This window comes from Camellia sinensis, chromosome 6 (assembly GCF_055761805.1).
Source record: "Camellia sinensis isolate YWXY chromosome 6, ASM5576180v1, whole genome shotgun sequence".
NCBI lineage: Eukaryota > Viridiplantae > Streptophyta > Magnoliopsida > Ericales > Theaceae > Camellia > Camellia sinensis.
Window position 1 is genome coordinate 175316428 of NC_138966.1, and position 9362 is coordinate 175325789.

At 30.0% G+C, this 9362-nt stretch overlaps 1 long non-coding RNA gene across 1 annotated transcript; it reads right to left on the minus strand.

Annotated features, from left to right (window-relative positions):
• Positions 1–1027: 1027 nt before the first annotated feature.
• On the minus strand, positions 1028–4235 carry LOC145793068 (uncharacterized). Its single transcript, XR_014333570.1, has 3 exons — positions 4076–4235; positions 3826–3951; positions 1028–1517 (listed from the first exon to the last, which is right to left on the minus strand). It is a non-coding gene; the product is annotated as an uncharacterized LOC145793068 (long non-coding RNA).
• Positions 4236–9362: the final 5127 nt, after the last annotated feature.

The following is a 9362-nucleotide window of genomic DNA, read 5'->3' on the forward strand; positions in this document are numbered from 1 at the left end:
GCTAAATTGGGGAATTGTTTGTTCAATCCCGTCAATCCTTTTATGTTCTAAAGCATCCTCGGCTTGGACATGTTTTTTTAATAAATCCCTACTCCCTTTTTTTTTATTTTTTTATTTTAGGAATTCTAAAGTCCAAAACATCCAATTTGTTTATGAATAAAACTTTCTAAAATAGACACTATGACTTTTGGTTCATACCTTTTTCCAATATGTACAATGTAGAAAATAATTTCCCAATTTTTAAAGATAGATTTAAGGGTTTGGTTATGGTGTGCAACTTACACCTTACACCTTATACCTTACACTTACACCTCACACTTACACCTTTTGTAAAAAATTAAACCTTACACTTACACCTTTTTTGAGGTTGCACACCATGTGCAACCCACTTACACCTTACACTTACACCTTATACTTATACTTACACCTTACACTTACACTTTTTGTGTAAGTGGCACATGGTGTGCACTTGCACACTTAAGAAAACTCCTAGATTTAAATGCATTTGTAAGTAAAGTAAAAGAATAAAATAAAAATGTAGTTAGTTAATACGTTCATGTGTACCCTAGCAGTGTCTAATCCTATTTTTACGAAAATTACGAATGTCGACTAGTGTCCTACTTTTATTTTATTTTTAAAAATTATTGTGTTCATGTGTTTGTATTGTGTCGTGTATGTGTCCCGTGTTTGAATTCGTGCTTCTTAGACCAAAATGTTTTCCTTTTCTATTTATTTCCATTATAAAAGTCCAATCATTGCCAAAATTCTTATATGCAAAAGTACTAAAAAACAAACTGTTCTGTAACTAATTCACTTCAACTTCAATTCACCAAGTTAAATATAATTAATTTAGAGGCAAAACCATGTCCCTAGGATCTGCATCCTCCAAATAATCTATAACGCTTCATTGCTCGACAAGCTTTATCTATAAAATTTTGGCAAACAAATTTATCATGTATTCTCGAAAAATCAATGGAAAGAATCTAACTGAATGATGCAAAACCACACCTTTGGCACAGTGGATAGGTGAAATGAACATAAAAGCATAGCATACACCTAAAATACAAAAATCCAAGGTACTATCAAAAGTGTATTAACTGAACAAGCATTGATTCCAATCGTCCTAGATCATATTCAAGACAAAATCTAAAACAGAAGAAAACAAAACTGAATTACAAAGAGTACTACGGCATAGAACACAACATCAAATCTCAAAAATCAGCTGACAACAACTCTCAGATCGCTTGACGAAAAATGGACAAAAGATTCAATCTTTGATGAAATAAAACTCAAATTCACTAAGATTTTTACTATTATGAGTTGTAATAACCTCCAAAACTGTTGCATCAACTGTAGAATCTGATGCATCATTGGTAGCATGATTCTGAAGTTGAGGATTTCCCAACATCTTTTCCTTTAGGTTGGAGAGAACGTCTTTCAGTGTGTACCATGATCCTCCCACTTTGTTCTGGACTTGTGTTGCTTTAGGGAAGGTCCCTGGATGTGTTTCCATATATCTGTAAATTCAAAAAGTACAATATAAAGGGTTCAGAGAGCATATACTTAAAAACAATTGGTTTCAGATATGACTCCAGTTGCAACTATGAGACTATGAGAAATGTTGCAAACACCCATCTGGGCACTTTTTCTCACCCACAAGAGCACACAGACATGCAGATAGTCAATACTTGTATACAAACACCTCAACTGACCTTTTAAACAGTTGAACCAGCTGAATGCTGAGATATCAAGAGAAGAGGCATTCATGGTGCCTCTCGTGAAAGTTTGCAAATGGGAAAATTATGCTAAATTCTAATCAATTGCAAAGTGAAAGATCACTAAAGCTTGGTAGCATAGACATAAAATGAGGCATGGACACACAACACAACAAAGATACATAGATACGAACATAAAACAAAAAAAGCTTACCAAAGGGGGAAAAAATGTGAAAACAAGAAAATGAAAAATGTAAAAAAGGACATGAACAAGCCAAGAATGTTGAGATACAAATATCATACTTATTTTGTTTTATTCATAGTGACATTAACCTTATATCAACTTTATAAAAAAAAAATATTTACCTTGGATTAAATTGTGTATATTGCATTGTGTCTCCATTCATTTTCAAGATCATTAGAAATGGCCATGATGTTGTGTCAGCCAAGTGTTTAATTCTGTATCTTGTACCAAGAAAAATAAAATAAAATTGGAGAGGTGGAAAAGTGGGAGGGGTAGAGGAAGTATTCCTAGGGAATGGAAGGTGGTTTTTGTTCTTTATGTTGGGTTGAATTGAGGGAGCAGAGGAGGAAGGAAAGCATTAAGCAACTTCACAATTAAGTCTTCACATAATAAGGAATAACCATATTTTTAAGAAAAAGTGTAAAAATGCTTATAATGGACTCATCCAACAAGTGTTGGGGGCATTTCTCAAGGAATCCAATATTTTGACTGACAATGCTCCTCTATGGAAGTAACCATGTTGACTAAATCAAACCAATTAGATCATAATAGCAGAGCAATTGAAAACCACAATTATACAGTGATTTGAGTTTTAGATGCATTGATGTGCGAGTGACAATAAGACAAAATCCCATCCCAAACACAAGTAATTAGTTATTGTATAGTGGCATTCCAGTGTTCTTACAAATTGGGGTTATTTATTTCATTATATATATATATATATATATTTAAATCCTTCTTAGTTAAGGTTTCTATGTTCTTTAGATTCTAGTTTGGTGAGAGTTTCCTATTTTTTAAGATTTTTACTTTTTGTTGGTTATGAGTCTATTCTTAAGCTACAATCCAACCTGTTACTTGTTTAGAAACTGCCTATTTTGCAGGAGTTGGTATCCATTATGGTTTCTATGCGACAACTTTAAGAAAGTTTCTTCTCATCTGTAGAGTTCATTAAATATATACATAATGGCCCCCTTGCAATAACAGGAAACTAGAGTTGAAATCTTCCAGGCCACCACTTTTTCCTTGCAGTCTAGCCCTAAAATACAGAAATACCTGCATCATACACATTTTTAGAAAATGGTATTCCATTCTAATATGCTACATTTGTAATCCAATTTTTTTTTCCTATTTCTTCTCCCAATTTTATACATTTTAAGAGGTAAAATAAATAATTCTAACATATTAATCTAAAAGCCAATGTATGGTTTTGGAGGAGTAGATTGCAAAAGGGACAAAGCACTGAAATAGACTTGTTGTCCATTTTTACATGATTTATTCTAATATAAGAAAGAAAATTCTAAATGTAAATAGATAACTCAAGTATTTCAATAACTGTCTAATTAATAGTCAATTTTAGAAAGAAATAAAAGTACCTCAAAATGTATTAAATTAACTATGTGGTCAACATAACCCCGCCCATATCATAGAGTATAATGGGTACCGAGTTATAGTTCACGTTCCATGCGCCAAAACAATCCTACTTCCAGATAAGATTGCATCACTTTGTAGAGCTAACAAAATATATACATACATGTCAAACATATATCTAAGTTGGATCCTGGAAAACAAAACGCATTTTTCAAAAAACAAATATATATATATATATATTCAAGGTATTTAAGAGCATATTACAAGAAGTGATCAATAGAGAAATGACAAATTCCTTTATATGGATTCAAATTAAAATACCCACTACTTATTTTTTAGCAAATTCAATTTTCTTATCATTTAGGCTGTGTTTGAATCTTATATTCTTGCACAAATCCAAGATCCAAACACAACCTTAAACTTGAAGCAATTGACAAAAACACAACCCTAACTAAATTCAATAGAGATTATAGTCAAGGGTTTTGAAAAGAAACTCACTCCTTCACGAATGATTCAACAGCGAGAGTCTTCTGTTCCTTGGCGGTTTCTTGGACTGCGATGACTTCTGGGCATCGCCATTATTGGAAGAGGTGGAGCAAAACCACCTTGTTGGGCTGACAAGTCCTACAAATAGAATCAAAACCCACTGTCATTCGAAACACGAAAAGAGGTGATTTTTCAAAAACAACACCAACATTTGGGTGTGGTGCGGAAGCAAATGATTGTTTTGTGTGAGATTGGGGTTTACCTACTCTTTGCAAATGAAGTCCTGATTTTGCTTGAAGGAGGCGAGAGACTGCCATTCTCTCTCTCTCTCTCTCTCTTTGTGACAGTCGTGACTGTGGTGGGAGCAGAGAGAGGAAGAAGAGGGTTTTAGGGAGGTTTAGGGGAAAATGGTTGTTATTGCAGTGTACTTTTTTATTGGTTTTTTATTTGTTTATTTATTTTAATAGTGTTTTGCCCTTTTTAAGGTTGGTTTGGAAAGGGTTATATTAATTAAAAAGTTTTAAAAAATATTAAAAATTAAGAATATTTTAACTTATTAAAAAGTTAAAAATATTTTTTCCTTTCATTTTTTTTTTCACTTTCTTTTATAGAAAGATTCTTTCCAAATATAGTATTTTTTAATCTTATATTTTAATAAAAAAAAAAACTAAAATGTCAATTTTCAAATGAATTCTTAATTACTATCTCTTGTCTATTATTATTATTATTATTATTATTATTATTATTATCATTATTACATAGAAGGGGGAGGGAGAACCGAGACTTTTCCCAAACTAAGCTTCTTTTACCTCCTATTTTCCAAATTAGGCCTACTTTTGACGGAATTCCTAAACTAAGTTAAAGTGCTATTACAAATAGCGCTTTAACTGTTTGGAGGCCAAAATTTGATGAATAGTTAAGGTGCTATTGTGAATCGCGAGTTTAATTAATAAAACGCTGTTCGGAATAGCAGTTTTAAATTATTAAACGCTATTTCTAATAGCGCTTCATTTTGAGAAAACGCTATTCAGAATAGCGACTTCACTGTGCAATAAAACGCTATTTCTAATGGCGACTTCACTGTAGCTAAATGAAAACGCTAATTGAAAAAGCGTTTTTCACACTGCTATAAAAGACGAACCCCGTCATTTGCATTCATGTTTTTCACACTTACATTTTTCGTCTCTCGATCTACAGACTCTCCATCTCTCACTCTTCATCTCCCTCTGCTCTCAGACTCACTCGATCTCGCTCTGCTTCGGCTCACTATCGCTCTCCCTCTGCTCTCTGCTCTCTGCTCTCACCCTGATCTTTGCTCTCTGCTCTCTCTCTCTCTCTCCGTGGTATGACATTTAACCCTAATTTTATGTATTTATTTTTTGTGTTTGTGAAAATGTGATGTGTTTTAATTTGCTGTGAATGTTAGGGTTTTATATGTGAATTATTAAATGTGTTAGGGTTTGGAATTTTTTGGGTTTGGAATTTTTTGAATTTGTTTGTGGAATTAGGGTTTGGAAATTAGGGTTTGTGGAATTTTTTGAATTTTTTTTTGAAATTAGGGTTTGGAATTTTTTGAAATCAGAAATCAGGGTTTGGAAATCCGAAATCAGAAATGTGAATGCTTTTGAATTTGTGGAATTTTTTATGCTTTTGAATTTTTGGATGTTGCTTGTGAATTGAATATTTGGGTTTGGATTTTTTACGCTTTATCAGTGTGGTTATGAAATTAGGGTTCTAATGATAATTGTTGCTCGATATCAGATTGTTCACACATCTTTTTAGAATGACATTTTAGGTTTCACATTATTAAGGGTTGTAATGCTTGTGAATTTTTATGCTTTTGAATCATAAATCAGGTTTGGAATTTTTTTAATTTTTTGAATTTTTTAAATAAATCATAAATATGAGAATTGAGAATTGAAAATTGGAATTATGAAATTCATAAATTCATAAATCATAAATATGTTAATGTCATATTATGAAATTCATATAATTGAGAATTGAGAATTGAGAATTGAAATTATGAAATGTTTATATTTTGGAATTTGAAATCAGAAATTGGGATTTTGAAATTATGCTTGTGAATCAAAATGTTTATATTTTGAATTTTGAATAAACCAACTTATATTTGTTGAATTGGAAATTGCTTTTTTTTGCTTGTTAAGAGGAATTAAAAGGAAATTAGGGTTTGACATTAGGGTTTTAAAAGTAATTTTTTTAAATTAAGAATCGTGATTAAAAAATCCGAAATTCATATAATTGATAATTGTTAATGTCATATTATGAAATTCATGTAATTGAGAATTGTTGAATTGAAATTATGAAATGTCTATATTTTGAAATTTGAAATCAAAAATTGGAATTTTGAAATTATGCTTGTGAGTTTTTTTTTTTTGCTTGTTAAGAGGAATTAAAAGGAAATTAGGGTTTGAAATTAGGGTTTTAAAAGTAATTTTGTTTAATTAAGAATAAAATTTAAAATTTTGAAATTCATATAATTCATAATTGTTAATGTCATATTACGAAATTCATGTAATTGAGAATTGTTGAATTGGAATTACAAAATGTCTATATTTTGAAATTTGAAATCAGAAATTGAAATTTTGAAATTATGCTTGTGAATCAAAATGTCTATATTTTTTTAATCAAATTATGCTTCAGAAATTGTTAATGTCTATATTTTTTGAATCAAAATGTCTAATTTCTACTAAATGTAATTATTAAACAAAAAATATTTAATTTTGAATGTATTTTATTAAAAAAAAAATTGTATTTACTTCAAAATAATAAATGAAAAGATCATGTTCTCTCAAATAAAAGATCATGTTCTCTGAAATATTTAATTTTGACTCTATTTTATTCAAAAAAAATATTTTTATTGACTTGAAAATAATATATGAAAATATCATGTTGTCTCAAAATATTTAATTTTGACTCTATTTTATTAAAATAAAAAAATTTTGGTTTAATTTCGTTTGGTTTATTTCACTATATTTGGGGTCAGGCACCCAGAATATGATTAAAAAAGTTAATGAGCTGAATTTGTAATACATATAATAGCATTATAGTACAAATTAAAATTTCCTTTGAAAACTTAAGAAAATTTGAAAAAGTTTTTGAAATGGGTATTGAACGAAGTGACTTATCGCCACTTCCGCTTTGTGACTGTCCACCACCATTGAAAAGGAAAATCTAAACATTATGTTTTAATAATTTTTATTTTTATTTATATAATTACAAGTCATTATTAGACTAGTTATAATATATGCATGAAAAGAGTCTTAAACTATTTTAATTAATAGTCCATAGCAATTTTGTAGGTAAGAGGGAAAAAAAAAATGGCACTTTGATGGGTAAGCCTGTGTTTCGTAATACCAAATAATTGGTACGGATGGCCCCATAGATTCACATGGATAATTATTCAAAATTTAGTCCATACATTTAACCACCAACTTTAATTTAATTCTCTCTAATGGGTATTGAACGAAGTGACTTATCGCCACTTCCGCTTTGTGACTGTCCACCACCATTGAAAAGGAAAATCTAAACATTATGTTTTAATAATTTTTATTTTTATTTATATAATTACAAGTCATTATTAGACTAGTTATAATATATGCATGAAAAGAGTCTTAAATTATTTTAATTAATAGTCCATAGCAATTTCGTAGGTAAGAAGGAAAAAAAAAAAATGACACTTTGATGGGTAAGCCTGTGTTTCGTAATACCAAATAATTGGTACGGATGGCCCCATAGATTCACATGGATAACTATTCAAAATTTAGTCCATACATTTAACCACCAACTTCAATTTAATTCTCTCTAATGGGTATTGAACGAAGTGACTTATCGCCAGTTCCGCTTTGTGACTGTCCACCACCATTGAAAAGGAAAATCTAAACATTATGTTTTAATAATTTTTATTTTTATTTATATAATTACAAGTCATTATTAGACTAGTTATAATATATGCATGAAAAGAGTCTTAAACTATTTTAATTAATAGTCCATAGCAATTTCGTAGGTAAGAAGGAAAAAAAAAAATGACACTTTGATGGGTAAGCCTGTGTTTCGTAATACCAAATAATTGGTACGGATGGCCCCATAGATTCACATGGATAACTATTCAAAATTTAGTCCATACATTTAACCACTAACTTCAATTTAATTCTCTCTAATGGGTATTGAACGAAGTGACTTATCGCCACTTCCGCTTTGTGACTGTCCACCACCATTGAAAAGGAAAATCTAAACATTATGTTTTAATAATTTTTATTTTTATTTATATAATTACAAGTCATTATTAGACTAGTTATAATATATGCATGAAAAGAGTCTTAAACTATTTTAATTAATAGTCCATAGCAATTTCGTGAGTAAGAAGGAAAAAAAAGAAAATGGCACTTTGATTGGTAAGTCTGTGTTTCGTAATACCAAATAATTGGTACGGATGGCCCCATAGATTCACATGGTTAACTATTCAAAATTTAGTCCATACATTTAACCACCAACTTCAATTTAATTCTCTCTAAAGGGTATTGAACGAAGTGACTTATCGCCAGTTCCGCTTTGTGACTGTCCACCACCATTGAAAAGGAAAATCTAAACATTATGTTTTAATAATTTTTATTTTTATTTATATAATTACAAGTCATTATTAGACTAGTTATAATATATGCATGAAAAGAGTCTTAAACTATTTTAATTAATAGTCCATAGCAATTTCGTGGGTAAGAAGGAAAAAAAAAATGGCACTTTGATGGGCAAGCCTGTGTTTCGTAATACCAAATAATTGGTACGGATGGCCCGATAGATTCACATGGTTAACTATCCAAAATTTAGTCCATACATTTAACCACCAACTTCAATTTAATTCTCTCTAATTTTTGGCCATTATAAATTATCTCTCTAATTATTTTTTTGTTTTTGTATGTTTAAGAAAAAAAGTAGTAAATAAATTAATTTTTTTTTCTTATTTTTCAGAACGATCCCAAATGAGCTTTTGTTTTAATTTTATAAGAAAGCCTCTATGACCTCTACAAAGAGGACGAGGGTTACTAGTTGACATAGGAAATAACTTTGTCATTAAGGTCCCTAAGCACAAGTTTGAGCAAATCAAATTAACTTATATTGTCCTTGAATCTGAAGAATTGGATCACCAGTTTTAAAAAATTAATAACAATGTTTGCAACTTCTATTTTATATTGTCCAAATCAATCGCGTTCTTTCAACTCAATGGAAGAAATATTTAATTATCTACAAAACTTACACTATGATTTAAGATGTTTGTATGATTTGTCCAATTTTGTCCAGTCTCACTGCATAACAAAAATTCTTCATACAATGAAGTGTTTTTTAAATGTGTGATATATCTGTCTACCTTATGAAAATACTAAAAAATAGATCAAGATTTATGAAAAGAAAACAAAATACGTGTTTTTAAAATTGGTCCCACTTACATGCGTACGATTAAATCATTGCCTAAATTAACGGTTGTGTAGAGTCGTTATTATTATTTATTTATTTATTTATTTTCAGTGAATGCCTTT